This window comes from Vanessa cardui, chromosome W, assembly GCF_905220365.1.
Source record: "Vanessa cardui chromosome W, ilVanCard2.1, whole genome shotgun sequence".
Taxonomy (NCBI): Eukaryota; Metazoa; Arthropoda; class Insecta; order Lepidoptera; family Nymphalidae; genus Vanessa; species Vanessa cardui.
This window is the reverse complement of record NC_061153.1, coordinates 9,681,719-9,698,724: the sequence shown is the minus strand read 5'-3', so window position 1 is coordinate 9,698,724 and position 17,006 is coordinate 9,681,719.

Below are 17,006 nucleotides of genomic sequence, written 5' to 3'. Positions count from 1 at the left end.
TGTGTGTCTGTAGTTTCCTCTTGACAATTTCGATGCAGTCTTGTATGGGTAAGCAGGTAAACAATGACTGGACATCAAAACTAACCATTGTCTCGTTGTTGGTTAATTTAAGGTCTTTGATTTCACCAACAAACTGGTAAGAATCCTTGACATACACCGCAGTGTGTCCTCGGAGGGGTGATAGTGTCCTTGCTATGTGTTGAGCCAATCTATATGTTGGTGTATCGATTTGGCTTACAATAGGACGCAGCGGAGCACCAGTTTTGTGGATCTTAGGTAACCCATACAGTTTTGGAGGCTTTGCACATGTAGGCACGAGTGATTTTTTATCCAGATTTAGTTTTTCTTGATGTTTCGATATTAATGCGGATGTCTTTTTAAGAATGTTATTAGTAGGGTCTTTAGTTACTTTTTTATAAGTTTTTACATCCGATAAAATCGCGGAAATTTTCTGGTTATAATCACACGTATCCATCACAACGGTCGCGTTTCCCTTATCTGCTCGGAGGACTGTAATGTCTTTATTGTTGCGTAAGTTCTTCAGTGCAATAGATTCATCACGAGTAAGGTTTCTTTTCGGTGGCCGGCTTCGACGTAAAACACTCGAAATGTCCTGTCGAATAGCTTCCGAGTCTTCCTTTGTGATGTTATTTTTGAAAAGACACTCCTCCACATTGCAAATAATGTCTTCAAACGGTATTTTGGATGGAGCCGGTGCAAAATTTAGGCCTTTGTTTAACACCGCAATAGTCGATTCATCTAAACTTTGTTTTGACAGATTGACAAGTGACGTACGCGCAGGTTTTTGAATTTCCCCGGTGTTGCCATTATTGAAATTTTTATAATTTGATTTTACTCCGCTGAGTTTTTCGAACTTTTTGATTTGTTTTAATTTTAAATTATTATATTTTGTAGCGGCTCGTTTATTAGTAAAATCGCAGCATTTTTGCCAATCTGTTTTTGATAATCGTGACTCGAGTTCTTTACTGAGGTTGTCAATTTGATCCGTTAACCGTCGCGCGTCAAATCGATGTTCTCGGATGAGTTGCAACAATAATTTCTTACTTGCCTGATTGAGTATTTTATCACCATGCTTTATGTCCTTCTTAGGTGCGATCCTTACACAAACCGGAATGAGATTATTATCACGGCATCTTTTCAGGAAGTTCATGGACGTTACGTATCGGGCATGTTTGACTTTTAGGTACTCCAACCGGCGAATTTGATTTGATGTTTCCAGTCCGTACTGGTTCACATAATGTTGTCTTAAATTTTCGCGATGATTACACATTTAAATAAAACTATTTATAACGGATGAATCGCGTATATTAATTATTTTTATTTTTAAACATCCCGACGTTTCGAGCACTTTGCAGTGTTTGTGGTCAAAAGTAAATAATTAATATACGCGATTCATCCGTTATAAATAGTTTTATTTAAATGTGTAATCATCGCGAAAATTTAAGACAACATTAGTAACTTTGTCTATTAATTTTCTCTTGTCAATATCCACTCATAACTTATGATAACCTAAAAAATCTGCACCTAATATCGGTTGCTTTACGTCGGCTATCACAAAAGTCCAACGGTAAGGCCTTCGCAAATTAAAATTTAAATCTAGTGTCTTACTACCGTACGTTTTTATTTCACTACCGTTTGCGGCATATAGTTTATAATTGTCACATTTATTATCACTAAATAGTTTCTTAACATAAGGTAACACGGAAATGTTCGCACCAGTGTCCACTAAAAATCTAAGTCCACTCTTACTATCAGTAACACAAAGGCGGTGAGAAGGAGTGATGGTGCATATCTCCGCCGGCGATCGCACCACTTCTAGTTACCTGAATTCTTGTCTTTTTTCCACGAACACGGCTCTATACATTTCTTTGCGCAACTTTGAAACCTGTGATGATAATAACATAGCGGAGCTCACGGAGCACTTTAACTTAAGGATGGCAGAGTTCCAGAGAGACTTGAGAAATGCTGTTCCTGCCTCAAGCCCCGTGTCCAATATCAACAGCCAATTCAATTCGTTCCGCAGTTTTGTAATAGCGGCTCTTGAAAGTTTGCAACTGCAGGTGGAGTTGCTGTCTCAACAATGTGATGTGATGGAGATGCGGTCACGTAGGAAAATACTCCTGGTCCATGGTGTTCCGGAGGACAAACATGAGAATATATCGGCTCATATCTCAAAAGTTTTGGGCGATCACCTTAAACTCCCTGGATTAACAGCTGACTCCATATCCCGTTACCATCGCCTTGGTCAGCCTGGCAAAGGTAAGCCACGTGCGATTTTGGTGAAGTTCAAGGATACTTCGGTTAAAGACAAGGTCTGGGGTGCCAAAAAGAACCTTAAAGGCACCGGTATCACCATATCTGAATTTCTGACCAAACGTCGCTATGAAGTGTTTTTAGCAGCCCGGCAGCGATTTAGGATATCCAGATGCTGGACTGATAATGGTGTAGTGGTGGTTATGGGGTCCGACCAGTCGAAGCATCGTGTTCACACAAAACAGGAACTGGATGCCATCCCCAGTGACAGTGAGGTTCAGGGCCCTTCTGCTGCGACTATTGTCTCAAATGCAGTTAAGGATAGCAAAACAACATATTTGCGATCTAAAAGGAACGTTAAGAAATAATTTATCCTTATTATCTTGTATAGTTTTGTTTTTTCTATAGATTATTTAACATTTAACGTCTTCCTTTCGCGAGTACTTGTATCAACTTCGTTTCTTTCTTTTTACTATCTTGTTTTTGTTTATTTCAATGTTCAGTTTAGTTTTATCACGTAATAAAATATAACAAATCAGGTAGTAAGCAATTTTGTGTTGTAAAATGTAAACAACTAAACACTGTCACGTTGACATCTTGACAAGTGCATTCATATTGCGTTCCGTTATTGCTTTGAGATATAAATGTCATAACGAATGTTTATCATAATTTAGCTTCTACATTATTTTTTCTTTATCTCAATACTAGTAAAGTTTACTTATTGCATTAATCATATATTATTTTTGTTACTATAAATATGTTACTTGTTGTTCTTTTCCTTTGCTTTTTTTTTTAATTTTTTTTATATTTTTTTATTTTTTACTTGTTTCCTTTTGTTGTTGTCTTTGTTGTAACGTGTTTTATTTTTACTTGATACTGTCTATTAGTTTACAACGGTTTTGAATTTGTTTTTACCTTTTAAGTGATTTTTTTTTCTCTCAGACCGCTGGTGGGTTGGTTTCTGCCTTTATTTGTTTATTATTATTATAACATATTTACTATTTATTATACGTTATTTATATATAATTTTCTTATTTTATTATTGTATCTTATATATATCTATTATAAAACTATCATAATGTCATTAAATAATAGTATATCTAGTAGCCATTTTTTGTCTTGCTCATCAAATGAAGATCTGTCAGTTGAGGATGAGGATAGTTTCCACAGTACATCTTCCCTCCCTTTAAACGTCGTCCTTAATTCTTGTTTCTCAGATTCAATGAAGAATTTCAACGTTATTCACATCAATGCACAGAGTATTCCGGCCCATTATCCCGATATGCTTGCGTCATTTGAATCTCGTAATATCCACGCGATTCTCATCTCCGAATCCTGGTTAAAGCCATGTTTACCATCTATATCTTACTGCTTACCAGGGTTTACACTGATACGTAACGACCGCATTGGTAAAGGTGGGGGTGGAGTCGCGATCTACCTTCGTTCTTATATTCCCTTTACTATTGTTAGCTCGTCGACTCAGCCTCCTCCAACTAATGCTGCTGAACACTTACTCATCGAAATAACTCTTTCTCTCACCAAAATTCTTCTCGGCGTATTTTATATTCCCTCTCTACATATTGGTTATTTTTCTGCATTCGAAAGTTTATTAATTAATTTGTCTCCCTTATATAGTCATACCATAATTATGGGTGACTTTAATACATGTCTCCTTAAAGGTGACAACCGATGCAGAAAGCTCAACTCTGTAATTGAAGCGTGCAACCTACATATTTTGCCTCTCTCGGCCACTCACAACCCCCCTAACTGTGTCCCTTCACTTCTTGATCTCATTATAGTGTCATCTCCAGATTTTGTCTTCACGCACGGCCAATTTGAGGCTGATGCCACATTCATAAATCAGTCGAAAACGGCGACCCCGCTAAAGTTTGGAAATTCCTCGAATCGTTTGGAATTGGCAAATCATCCCATAATTCTCTTCACCGTAACATTGACATAGAGTGTCTTAATTAGCATTTTTCTTCATCTGACGTTACTGACAACGCAGAAAAAGAGCGGACGTTAAATATTCTTTCTTGTTTGCCAACCTTTGACTATCCACCGTTTAATTTCATTCCTTTCACCGAATGTGATGTTAAGAAGAGCATAGTGTCCATCTCTTCTAATGCCGTGGGCGACGACGGCGTTGGCCGTAATATGATCATACCTATCCTTGAAACTATTGCTCCTGTTATTACTCATATCCTTAATGAATCCATCACTTCCTCAAAGTTCCCCGATGCCTGGAAAGTAGCCCGTATTATTCCACTCCCCAAAAAGGCTAATTCTATGAACTACTGTGATTTTCGTCCTATCTCCATCCTTCCATTCCTTTCCAAAGTTTTAGAAAAACTAGTGCTCCAGCAATTAATAACATTCCTAAATAGGCATAGCCTTCTTAATCCACTCCAATCCGGCTTCCGCTCCGGTCATAGCACGGTCACAGCGCTCGTGAAAATTACCGACGACATTAGATTGGGCATGGATAATAAACAACTTACAGTGCTGACATTGTTAGATTTTAGCAATGCTTTCGGTACTGTCAACTTTGACATCTTATTGAGTTTGCTGCGTTCTCTTAACATATCTCCATCGGTGATTGGCTGGTTTCAGAGTTATCTTAGAGGCAGAAGGCAACGTGTTCAGGTAGACGAGACATTTTCGTCTTGGTGTGAAGTACGTGCTGGAGTGCCTCAGGGTGGCGTGTTGTCTCCTATTCTCTTTACAATTTTCATTGATTCTATTACTCAAAAGATTTCTTCTCTCTACCACATGTATGCAGATGATCTCCAGCTTTATACCCAGTCAACCTTGGATAACTTGCCCAGCGCTATCACTGCCATTAATGATGACCTGGTTACAATCAGTGATTGGAGAAAGTGTTATGGTTTAAAGATCAATCCATCAAAATCACAGGCCATTATTATTGGCAGTACCGCTATGATTTCAAGAGTTGACTGGAGAAACATTCCTACGATTATATTAGATAATTGTACTATACCATATAGTTCTACGGTAAAAAATCTCGGTATACATCTAGATTCTACACTTTTATGGTCACATCAGTTAAATGTAGTCAGCAGGAAAATGTTTTCGGCGATGGGCTCTCTACGACGTCTCCGTTCTTGTCTTCCTATTTCCACCAAGACTATGTTAGCACACTCTCTACTTCTATCTATTCTCGATTATGCAGACGCAAGCTATCTAGATTTAAATGAGGACCAATTAAATAAACTTAGTAAAAAAAAGTAAAGTAACAGCCTGTACATTTCCCACTGCTGAGATAAGGCCTCCTCTTCCATTAAGGACAGGGTTTGGAACATATTCCACCACGCTGTTCCAATGCGGGTTGGTGGAATGGACATGTGGCAGAATTTCGATGAAATTAGACACATGCAGGTTTCCTCATGATGTTTTCCTTCACCGCCGAGCACGAGATGAATTATAAATACAAATTAAGCACATGAATCAGCGGTGCTTGCCTGGGTTTGAACCCGCAACCATCGGTTAAGATGCACGCGTTCTAACCACTGGGCTATCTCGAATCATCAATAAACTAGATCTCATCATCAAATAAACTTGAGCGTCTTCAAAATCTAGCTATACGGTTCATATTTGGCTTACGCAAATATGACCATGTCTCTGAATTTCGTACTCAGCTCAAGTGGTTACCTATTCGTTTTCGCCGGAATCTACATATTGTTTGTCTTCTGTACTGTGTGTTATTCAATCCTCACTCACCTATTTATTTGAAAGAAAAATTTAAATTTTTGAATTCTCGCAATGTTATTGACGGACACAACATGAACTTACGTTCATCTGAAAATTTACTTTTAAATCCACCTGTGCAGAAAACAATTTTTTCCAAAAAAACTTTTACGGCTGAGGCTACTCGATTGTGGAATGCCCTCCCGCTTAATATCAAATCTGCAACCTCTTTAACATTATTTAAAACTAAAGTTATTAAATATTACCTCACACTCTCACACTGAATTTCGACTAGATACCATTTGTTATTTGTATATATCTGTATGTATTTATGTATGACTTTATGTATATATGTATGTATAAATGTATTTATGTACCTAGCTATATGTATGTAGTAGTTTATTTATGTATTATATTATTTGTATCTATGCATGTAGTCTATTTTACACCACCTACCATTTCTCTGTTGGCTACTACTCCATATCACCTCGGTTGTCTGGAAGAAATCGCTTTAAAGCGATAAGACCGCCGGTTGTACCATATTTTTTATATGTTCTTACTATAAGGCGTAATCTGTTTAATTTGTGGTGTACAATAAAGTATTCAAATATACATAAAAACACATACAACCATATATGTATATAATTATACATATACATAAATACGAATATATATTTATTATTCCAATTCTAACTGTAGATTAAATAAATATTTTTTGTATTTAATATTAAATGTTTTTACGGTCTTTAGGATCCGAAGCGGAGGGGGGATGTTGTTCCAACACTTCGTTGCTGCGTACCGAAAACTGCCGCGGAATGCTGCTGTGCGGTGTGACGGCACATTCAGCATATAAGATGAAGCTCTCGTTTGGTAACTTCTATTACTTTCATTGGCCCAACTCAGTTTATTGTATAGATATATAGGCGTTTTATTTTTAATTACACCAAACAACAAGGTTGCAAAGTGCAGTTGCCTACGGTATTCCATTCTCGCTATTCGGGCGTTGTTGAGGTAAGGGGAAACATGTCCGCGAGGCGGTATTTTGAAGCAGTACCTTATACATGCATTTTGTACCCGCTGTATAAGATTTTTTGTGCCTGTGAGTAATCTAGGCCCGATGACAGCATCATTAAACTTCGAAAGCACTAAAGTGTCGCATAATTTTATACGCATATCTTTACTTAGCACGTCCCGGATCTGATATAAGACTTTTAGCATGAAAAGCAATTGCGAGCTATATTTATAGTGTGCTTTTCGAATGTTAATCGCTCGTCGATCAACAAGCCTAAACTTCGTGCTTCCGTGACTCGGTCTATTCTTTCTCCTTTGATATGCAAGAATGGATTTAGGTCATTAATTAAATTCACATGTTTTTTTGTTCCTAAAATATATTTGGTTTTGCTCGGATTTAAAATGAGATTATGACAATCTGACCATTCTGAAATACGTTTAAGATCATCATTTAAATTTCGTATTGCCATATTTGCTTCTGAATTTTTGTAAGATAAGTATATTTGTATATCATCAGCATAAATATGATAATTACAATGTTTTATGTTTTCAACTATATCCGCACAGTAAAGCGCAAAGATAATAGGCCCTAATATTGATCCTTAGGGGACGCCTCTGTGAACGGAACAACAATCAGAGAGAGCCCTCGACCCATCCTCATTTATTACCGCTACAATTTGTTTACGATTTCCTAAATAATTAGAAAACCATTGAATTGCGTCAGAGCTGAACCCGTAATATCTCAGTTTTGCTAAAAATAACGTCCTATTTATTGTTTCAAAGGCACGCGAGAAATCTAACAAAACAAGAATCGTACCCTCACCCCTATCCTGTGCACATAACACATTGTCAATCACATCCAATAACGCGGTAGTAGTGCTGTGATGTTTTCGAAACCCGGACTGTCTTGTGGGTAAGATATTGTGAGCCTCTAAGAATCCTGTTAACTGGTTACACACAATTATCTCCAATATTTTTGAAATACAAGGTAATATGCTTATTGGTCGAAGATCCTTAAATTCACTAACATTGTCTTTCTTGGGTATAGGTCTCACTAGAGCCGTCTGCCACAAGGTCGGAAATGTCTTGCTTGTAATAGATTTATTTATAACTGTAGTGATATGTGCCAGTGTACTCGGTAAAGTCAGTAGGAGCATATCCAATGAGATACTGTCTATACCCATAGCATTACCGTTTTTAAGACCTCTAATTCATCGACAGTAACCAACGTGAAAATAGCTGAGCCCTATTTATGCATCTCATAATAATCGATTGTCGACGGAGAAACGTAGTTGCTACCAAGAATGTTCAAAAAATGGTTATTTAACGTATTCGGATCATTAAGTTCTTCTGGTATAATATTATTATGCCTTTGTTTTATGTTAACATGTTTTTTTAAGTGACTCCAAAGTATAATTGAGTTTTTGATATTTGAGTTTATATGGAAATTAAAATAAACCGACTTCTCTCGATAAATTGCTTGGGTGACCTGCGGTTTTAAGTTTTTATAATAATTTTTACTTGTTTCCGACCCAGATCTTTTTGCCTTAACGTGTGCCTCATTCCGACGATCCATCAATAACTTTATATTATACGTTATCCAGCGGTACTGATCTTCCTTAATATAAATCATTTTAATACTAAGCAACTAAGTCAAATACCCACAGCAAATCACTAGTGAATACGTCACCATGTCGTTCATATCCTCGATATTCTTCACACTCTAGCAGTTAATTAATTTAAGTGCTTCAGTAAGGTGTTCTGAATTAATATCTTTTAAAGGTCTAAACGCAATAGTTTTTGGTAAGATTTTATTTTTTTTAATAGTTATTTCGCAGGATATAAAGGCATGGCCACCGAACTCCGCTACGTGGTCTACTGTAATTTGACCAACCGGAGTATTTGAGCAAATAAGATCAATCATAATAGTGTAAAATGTGTTGGTTCTGTGACATATTGTGTTAAGTCATGAGTTGAAAGGAACAGGAAAGTCCAATGCTTGCTTATGATGATCTCGAGTGCCAATATAATTAATATTAAAATCTCCTAATAAGTACAGATTATCATGATAGGGTAAGCCTATAGATTCTATCAAGGCGTCAAAGAAAGTTGTAATATTTCCTCAAGGAGGGCGGTATGCTGTGCCGACAATTATAGTTTTGCTATTTATTTTGATACTTACCCACATTTGTTCTACAAGAGGTTATATCGGATGTACAAGTACACGCAGATATACCGCGTTCGACGTAAAAACCGACACCGCCACCTCGTGAACGTATTTCGGGTTAAAGATCTTTATTTCTCATTAAGAATACATGACATTCACTTACATGAGAACATTAAATAAACAATTACAATAATTGCCTAGCGGCGTAACAAAGTAACATTATAAGGAAGCATAATATTAGTAAAACATAAATAAATACAATTACAAAGAGGGTATCTGTGAATACTTTGCATTATTGTGGATGGTCTGGTCTTTTAACATATATTTTTAATAGCATCTTGAACTGACGCATACTTTTTGTTTCTTTAATATTTTTAGGTAAATTATTATATCGTTTTGCTCCGTCAAACATTATATTTTTATTTCCAGTTAATAGTGCGAGGTTTTGATAGTTTTATATCATTAGCGTTTCTTAATTTTATTCTTTGTGAGTGTTGTTTTTTATTAAATTGTATTTCCGTGTGTATATTCTTGTCCATTATTTTTTTGATAAGTATGCAAATAAAGTAGTTGTAGGTTTGAGCGACATTCATTATTTTTGTATCTTTGTAAATTTTTTGAGTTGATGTGAGAAAGTCGTAATTAAAAAGTGTTTTTACTAATTTGTTCTGCTTAACTTGCAATTGCGCTAAGTTTGTTGGGGCCGCTGTACCCCAGATTTCTATTAATATACATATATTACACTATACTTTACTGGGCGTGGAAGACATCTAGTAATATTTCTGATCATTCCGCTCAATGATGTTAATTTGTTTTTAATTTTTTCAAGATGTGGTTTCCAAGTTAGGTGGCTGTCTAAAATTAATCCTAAGTACTTTTCTTCACCTACTTTTTTTATAATTTGATTGTTTATCATTAATGGTTTGTGGTGTGATATTCTTTTATTTTTTGCTGAAAAAATTATATAGTCTGTTTTGGTAGTGTTTATTATTAGTAGATTATATTGAAACCAGTTATTTAATTTATTTAAATCTTCTTGGGCTTCTAAAATTATCGTATTGATGGAGTTACCAAAATAAAACAGGGACGTATCATCAGCATAAAGAGTAACGTCGCCTTTTAATCCAATATTCTGAATGCTGTTTATATATATAAGAAATAACAGTGGTCCCAATATCGATCCTTGTGGTATACCGAACGTAATTTTTTTAGGACTGCTTTGTATATTACCAATTTTAACAATCTGGACTCTATTCGTGAGATAAGATTTAAGAACATTATATGCGTCTTCTGTTATACCGATGGCCGTTAATTTTTGTAGCAGCAGGTTGTGGCTTATAGTGTCAAAAGCTTTTTTAAGGTCAATAAATATTCCTAAGGCTATTTGCTTGTTATCGATATTTTGTTTTATTTTTGTTATCAGATCTACCGTTGCAGATAGAGTATTAGATTTTTGCCTAAAGCCGTACTGTTTCTTATACAAAAAATTTTGGCTAGTTAAATATGTATCTAAGCGATTATAGATAATCCTTTCATAGATTTTTGAGAGAACAGGAAGAACTGATATGGGTCGATAATTACTTGGTTCTGATTGACTCCCTGTCTTAAATATTGGCGTGACTTTGGCAATTTTAAGACTATCTGGAAATGTTCCATCTTTAAGATTTTTATTGATAGAGCGAGTAATTTCTCCAACTACTAAGTTTGAAATACATTTTAGTGATTTAGTTGTTATACCATCTATTCCCGAACTAGTATTGGAATCTAACTTACGTATGATCCCAGCTACTTCGCTTTCTGTAGTCGGTGTAAATTGGGTTAGCGTAGTTGTTTTAGATGAAGGCTTACAATATATAGAATTCTTACTGTGATACTGTTTAGGAATTTGATTAGCTAATACCGATCCTACATTTGAAAAGAAGTCGTTAAAGCATTCACAGATATCCCTTATGTCTGTTACACATTTGTCTAATATTTGAAGATTGTTTGGTGCTACGATCTCCTTATGTTTGTTATTGGTGAGGCTGTTCATTAAATTCTGCATTTTTTTAGGTTTATTTTTGCATTTATTAAAAGCATAAAGATAGAACTTACTTTTTGTTTCTTGTATTTTTGAATTTACTTCAGTTCGATTTTGTATAAAAATATTTTTACAATTTTCATCATGAGGATTACTTTTATATCTGGTCCATAGCATGTTCCGTTGATTGATTTGATTTATAATTTCTTTATTTATCCATTCGTGTCTAGGTGGGTTTAATATTTTGGTTTTATTATATATTATTTTTATAGGACGGTTGTGTTTAGGATCATATTTACCAAGACGAAAGATTCTTTCAGGCTCTGGACACTCTGCAACAATTCTTTTTAGGGCATTGCTTACCTCAGTCTTATCTTTCTCTATTCTTTCATCTTTACTGGCTGCAACTGGTTCCGGAATTCCAACAAGTATTAAATTTTTACTTCTTAATTGTCGTTCATTAATTTCTGCTAATACATTTTCACTGATATAAGAAGAATCGTTTTCTAAAGATGAATCTGTTTTTTCAACTAAATTTTCATGTTTTTGTATTTTACTCTCTAGAGTTATATTTTTATTTTTTAAACACGTTAGGTCAGTTTTAATTATATCTTGTTCTACTGTTAGAGACTCAATAGTCGATTTTATGTCACTTACTTGTGTTTTGATAGCAGTAATATCCTCCGTAATTTTTTCAATGAAGTCTTTTTGACTGTTACTTATAGAAGTTAATGTTGACATAATATTAGACATTTGCTGCCGTATTTCACTCAGTTCATCCCTTATATGGTCATCCTGTTCATAGTGCTTCCGTTTGCTGCGAAATGTTATTTTAGTTGCACCCGAAAATTCATCTTTCGAATTCACTCTTGAAAGGTTCGGTTGTGAGTCACTTCGTACTACGCTTGTGGCACTTCCAGTCGGAGATCTTACTACACTCATGTTGTTCTGTGTAACTTACCGGACGAACAAAAAAAAAAAATAAGAGCTCGTCTCGTTTCCTCGAGGTGGTGAGGGGAGGGATGTTCCGTTACCGGGTCGAGGTACTGCAATGTCAAAGGTCGTAACAACTCACAATATTTGTAAATAGTTTGCGATTTTATTAGTGAGGATGAAAGACGCTTTTTACTTGCTGGAAAATTTAAATAATTAAAATAATTTTTCTACACGTCTGCTCTGTACGCCACTTAGTGGTATTTTCGCTGGCCGTGGTATGTGTCGCAAGCGGTAGCCAGGCACAACAGGAGCTCTGCCCTCCTCTCCCGGGCGCAACCATGTCTCGTTAATTGCTATAACATCTACCTCATGGCGCTCCATAAGCACTATAAACTCGTCGTGATGTGAGCCAAGCGAACCCGGGTTGAATAAACCCAATTTAAGATTTTTATAATTGATCATTTTTTATAGTAAGTAAAAATATATAAAAAGATAAAAAATAAATGAGATGTACAAAATATGACCGTTACATAACATTATACTAAGCTGTATATAAAAGAATGATGAAAATACTTAGAGTTATTCAAATGAACATAATAGTTAATGTGGTGAATGTAGAAGTATATAAATAATTTTATATTAGTTTCATACAATATTAAATATTTTATCATACTAACCGGGGACACGTCATTGCGGGTTACAAATTGCGTTTTCAATTTGCTTCAATGTGTTTCAAATTACAAATAATTTTGATCATTATCCAGCCTTAACAAAAGTATATAGTAAGAGTAGACAAAAAAACTAAATATAGACATACCAATAAAGGCATATGAATTAATTTTACTAAGACTATAAACAAACAAGAACAATATTAGAAAATATTTGTAATATAAATACACAACTCTTATAAAATTGGTTAATTGCCAAATTATTTTAAACCAAAAATCTTACTTAAATCACATTCTGTCCGAATGCGTTGTACTGCCGTATCCGTCTTACGTCGCATATACATATATATATATATATATATATATTCTCCCTTCTCGCGTCCATATGAAGCGCCAACCGTGTCGTTTTCCCTCCTCTCTCGTTTTATAAAACAACAGGCGATTAAAGCGAGTCAGGTGCTCATTGATATAGACTCGGGACGGATTGCCGTCAGTGACGCCTGATGTGTCGGTGTCGCGTTGTACCCGCGCCGTCTTTATGATATCGTCGCGCAGAGACCGCCGCGCCAATCGCACGTTCACTGGTCGCGGACGCTGACGCTCCCCACTCGACACTAGTGCGCGATGCGGGCCGGCTCGCTCCGCGCTCACAATATCGCAGGAGTCGAGAGCCATGCCTAATTTCTTAGTGACCGCCAGAGTCAGATGGACAGCATTCTCACCACTTACACTTATTGCACTTTGCGCCATCTGATGGATGGAATACATGGATGGCTCAATTGAATGTCTCTCAGAACATTATTTCAGTATTGCCAGATATGCATAAAGCTAAACGTTCATATCTAAATATATAATTGATCTATAATTGATCTAAAGTTGAAATGCGTTAAACATCTAAATTCCAAATACTCAGATTTTTATAATACATTTACCGATGCTTCACTGGGCAGCCATGGTATCGGTGTTGCCTTTTATGACCATCAAAATGGATTCTAATTTACGGATCAAGATAGACTCAAGGATATCTATCATGCACGCAGAACTTCTTGGTATATCTGAAGCTATGGCATACATCCAATCGTTAAATTATGATAAATTTATAATACTTTCGGATTCAAGAATTGCTTTGCAGCATTTGGTTCGATGTACCTCGTCTTTACGACGAACACCCATAGCCTATATTATATAAGATCGAGAGTGTGTCCGAACTGAGGTGCCAGAGAGGACATTAGGATTCGAAAACATTATTTTAACAAATCCAACATCCGCAGCAGCAAAAAAGATGTATAAGATGGTGCGCAATAACTTGGATCGTAGAATTAATTAGTTTTAAGTTAGTCATAGCTTAGTTTTGTAATATAAAAGGTAGCCCTACGAGAACTACATAGTCATCTTATTGACTCAGTTCCTTAAATGAGATTAAAAAATATAAAATAAAATAACATACTGCAACTACCATTTGTATGCTGATGATCTGCAGTTATATATTTCTTTTAGACCATGCAACACACAAACGACCCTACAACAACTTAATCATGACTTGGACCAAATAGCACGCTGGTCACATTCAAACACGCTATCAATTAATTCTAATAAAACTAAGTACATGATTTTAGGTACAGAGCGTCAAACTCAAATAATAAGCAGCTATGATCCTGTTATTGAAATAAACGGTGGACGCATCCACAGAGTGTCCGAAGCGCGAAACCTAGGTATCCTATTTGATGAGGACCTTCGTTTTGAAAAACATGTAAACAATATTGCAAAAAAATGCTTTTATAGATTAAAAATACTTTATAACATCAGGGATTCTATTAGTATTAAAGTTCGTATAAGATTATATGAGGCACTTGTTTTGTCAAAATTTAATTATGCTGTTATTGGGCCACGTTTACTCTCCCGTACTAAAAAAATCATCCAACGAGTGCAGAACTCCTGCGCTCGTTACTGTTTCAATATTCCGCCGCGTACACATGTCACAACATATTTAAACACTGCTAATATCTTAAAAATGAATTACCGTATGCAAGCACATTTCGCTACATTACTTTTTGGTGTTATAAAATATCAGATTCCACCTCACCTCTATCATAAGCTACAGTCGTTAAAAAATAACAATAGTGAGCATATTACAAGAGCGTCATTGTTTAAGCTGAAAATGCCAATCCATAAAACAGCGGCATTCCGAGGAAGTTTCAGGTACTGCGCCACCAGGTGCTGGAATGACCTGCTTCATGACCTCCTTTTCGTGACCTGAAATCACGATAATAAATTAAATAAACAAAAAAATTCTTAAACTAGACAAAACTAAGCAATACCTATTAATTATTATCTTTTTGACGTTAATGTTATTCATTTAATTCAATCGCAGTTATTTTTTTATTTCTTTATTTTATCTATTTATATTTTTATTTATACACATGGGTATGTAAATGTATATACAAAATTAATTTATATGTCGTTGACAAAATTTAAATATAAATTATGTTAATATTCATGTATACGTATTTTGCAAAATTAAATTAATTATAATTTTACGATACGAACCCGTTTGGTTTGCGGTCCGATTGCAATAGGCAAGAATCGCGTTATCGCCTGGTGATCCCATGACGTGGAAGCCATTCCACGCTCAGCTGCTTTGTTTTTTATGAGATGTCATCTTAACCGCCCCTTTTTCATAACTCTCTTCAATCCATACCTTTAAGATAAAACGAAATAAGTTATGATATTGGGTTTTTATGTTAGCGTGTAATTAAATATATATGTGAATAAAACTGAATTTACTATAATCATACATAATTCATATATCTTTGGTGTCATAAAAATACTTCTTACCTTATATTGTCTTTTCCAAATACTTAAAAACGTAGTATTATAATTTATTGTCAAATCGCTGAATGTTTTTTTCTGTGTTCGTTTGGGTATTGTTAATTAAGCCAAGGAGAGCCAAGAAATAATTTTTGTTTTGGCTTGTTTAACGGAGCAATGTTTAATATCACAAGCGTTGGCTACATTATTGTAAATAAACGACTCAATGAAAGGACTGAAGCGTCTAGCAAAAGATGTTTTAATTTTGGGCAAGGGGAGCCTATAGTCCCGACGTTTGAGTAAAATTTTGTAAGTCTTTTGAAGATATAGTTGAGTGATGTACTTTAAGTGCGGTTTTTAATATATATAGTTGGCGTACAGTTAGAACTTCGCTTTCCTGATAAAGCTTGGTTGTTGAATAGTCAAAGGGTTTGTTCAACATCGTTTTGAGCATTGATTTTTGGGCTCGTTCGAGGTGAATTAAATGCGTTTTACAAGCGCTTCCCAAGGAACTAATACAATAGGCAATCAGTGACTAACAGAGAGCAAAATATACGGCTCGCAAAGTGTTTAATGATGCTGACTGTCGAAGTATTTTCATAATATTTATGACTTTGCGGACGCGACCAGAAAGAGATTTGATGTGAGCTTTAAAGTTCAAATTTTGATCTATAAGAATTCCAAGATATTTTGCTGCATCTATTTTAGTCAGTGCAACACATTTGCATTTGTCACTGCGTACACAGGTGTGAAGTTTTAATTTTAAAGTTGGATTAGGTGCAGAAATCGCTGATTTATGGAAACAGATGTAATTTGTTTTCGATTTATTAAGCGTAAGGAGATTGTGAGACAACCATATAGATGAACGTGTCGTATACCTACCTCAGCTTTTTCAAATACCTCTAACCAAGTGGATCCTTTATAGATAATAACTGTGTCATCTGCATAACAGATTATTTCACCGCCTATGTTGGCGTGTATGTCATTCATGTACATGATAAAAAGCGTAGGTCCAAGAATGCTACCTTGGGGTTCGCCAAAATTGACTGCTATCTGGTTACTGTCGTAACAACCGACTCTAGTGCAGTGTTTCCTATCCGTAAGGCAACTTTTAAACCAATGTAGTACTACACCCCGTATACCGAATTGGGATTCCAGCTTTCCTAAAAGTATTGGTATCGAGACGGTGTCAAAAGCCTTCGACAGATCCAAGAATACAGCAATACTAGGCTTGTTATCACCCACGTAAGATGCCACTGTAGATGTAAGCAAATTGATCGTGTCTTCTGTAGATTTTCCTTTTCTAAAACCAAATTGCCTGCGGGAGATCAAGTTGTTAGCCTCAATGAATTGTTCAACCTTTTACTAACCACCTTCTCAAGTAGTTTTGAGAAAGCGGATAGCGGGGAATCTT